Genomic DNA, 2,375 nt, shown 5'->3' with positions numbered 1-2,375 from the left:
AAAGTTATATTAAATGCATCAAATAAATCTCCTAAAATTGATACTATAAAGTATCACCTTAATTTATCTGGGCTGCAACTGTGCATAATTTTAAAATGGCTTTCACAAATTTATTTATTTATTTGAGACAAGGTCTTGCCCTGTCATCGAGGCTGGAGTGCCGTGCCATGGTCATGGCTCACTGCCTCCTTGAACTCCTAGGCTAAAGCCATCCCCACCATTCAGCCTCCCAAAGGGCTGGGACTACAGGCTGAGTCATAGATTTATTTATTTAAACGTAACATGAGGAAGATATTAAAACCTTTCAGATTTCGGGAGGTATGAAGAAGGTGAAGCTTAGAACTCTTCACAAGGATTCCACTGGAAGTGGATTAAGTGCTGTGCTTTGTGGATGTGGCGATTAGTCAATGCCACCAGCTTGATGGATCTTTCTTTCTATACCAAATCCCAGAAAAGCCCATGCTTTCAGTGATCATTAAAAGCTGAGCTCCATCTTCAGCTAGGTAGGTTAGGAATTCAATGCTCTCATTCAATCCCAGAGTAGTCTGGTGACTGCTACAACACCTGGCCCATAGGAGATGCTTATTAAATATTGGTTGAATGAATGAATGAGTAAAGTGATCTGGAGCCTGACTTGCACGGGGTAAAATCCCAACAGAATGCCAAACAGAGCAAGGTGCAATACTGGGGAACTCACTTGCCAAGTCAATGGAACACATGGATTGACCATTCAGTGTATTCTCTCCTCAAAATAAGGATTATTTCAGAAACCTCAAATACTGCTTCTGTTCCACAATAGTAAACAAAGGGAGCTGTGTAACAACAAGGTCTGAGATTATTATCAAGTTCTAATATCCTGATGCAGCCATCTCCACTCTAAGGGTGCTTCTTTCCACGATTTATACATGTCAGCTTTCACCCTTCTCATTGACTGGAATGAAGGTACGTGGTAAGCCAATCTGACCATGAAGACAAGAGTAACACCAGAGAGTGGATGGAGCAAGCAGACAGAAGCAGGTTGGGTCCCCGACAATTTTAAAGAGTAGAGCCACTGTAATGGCTCAGACCTTTATGTGTGAGAAAAATAAACTCCCATCTTATTGGAGCCACCATTATTTTGGATCTTTCCACTGTAGAAGCTACTAACTAACATTGTACCACTTTCTGAGAAAGAGTTTATTTCTGCAGATTACTGATCTCATGTATTTTGTTTGATTCTTCCAACTTTTACTCATGCAGGGTAACTCTACGTTTGAATGGAAGATTAGGTCAACAAATATTTGTTGAGCACTCACCTGTGCCAGGCATTGTGCTAGAAGAACCATGTTGTACTCCCTATGTACTATGAACATCTACTGCACAGACCTGTTACAAAGATTAAAGGTGTGTGATTAAAGCTAATGTATGTGAAAGTGCCTAGAGCAAATGATGGCACAGAACAAGTGCTTATGTGTTTTATTTGGAAACCCACGTTGACTTTTGCTGCTTTGGTTCTCAAAGATAAGCAGGTATCTCTGAAGAGATTATTAGTTTATCTGTGAATTCAGCATCACTGTCAGTGGGGGAGAATGCCTGTGCGTCTGAGAAACAAAATCTCTGGTGAGAGAGGCACTTATGGTAGAATAAATAAGAATCAGAGTTAATTCTAGGCATGATAGGTCTCCTACTTCTCCTTCATGCTGTCTACCCCTTGGTCTCTCTCCATTCCTTCCCTTCCTTCCTTCCTTCCTTCCTTCCTTCCTTCCCTTTTCTCTTTCTCTCTTTCTCGCCTGCCCTTGCTCCCTCCTTCCCTTCCTTCCTTCCTTCAATTTTTTTCTTCCTTCCTTCCATTTCTTTCTTCCTTTCTTATCTTTCTTCTTTCCTTTTGACAGAGTTTCCCTCTGTCACCCAGGCTGGAGTGCAGTGGTGAGATCTTAGGTCACTGCAACCTCCACCACCCAGGCTCAAGTGATTCTCGTGCCTCAGCCTCCCAAGTGGCTGGGACTACAGGCACGTGCCACCACGCCTGACTAATTTTTGTATACATATATTTTTTATAGATGGAGTTTCACTATGTTGCCCAGGCTGGTCTCGAACTCCTGGCCTCAAGTGATCTGCCCACCTATGCCTCCCAAAGTACTGGGATTACAGGTGTGAGCCACAGCACCTGGCCAGAAAAGGAGACTTTTTAATAAGGGGTTACAGCCAGCAAAGTGGTCATCACACAGGCTGGGAAACATAGCCTGTGGCAAAGACCATAGGTGGGCACTTCAAAGGAGAAGGGTTTGTACAGGAATTTAAGGTGAACGAATTGGTCAAGTATACATATTTAACAGTTTACATGAAGAGCTATGAATATTCATGAAGGTGGTCTTGACGCATGTGTATTGAACAAA

The sequence above is a fragment of the Cebus imitator genome, unplaced genomic scaffold (assembly GCF_001604975.1).
Source record: "Cebus imitator isolate Cc_AM_T3 unplaced genomic scaffold, Cebus_imitator-1.0 Scaffold520, whole genome shotgun sequence".
Taxonomy (NCBI): domain Eukaryota; kingdom Metazoa; phylum Chordata; class Mammalia; order Primates; family Cebidae; genus Cebus; species Cebus imitator.
Note: the sequence above shows the minus strand (reverse complement) of the source record.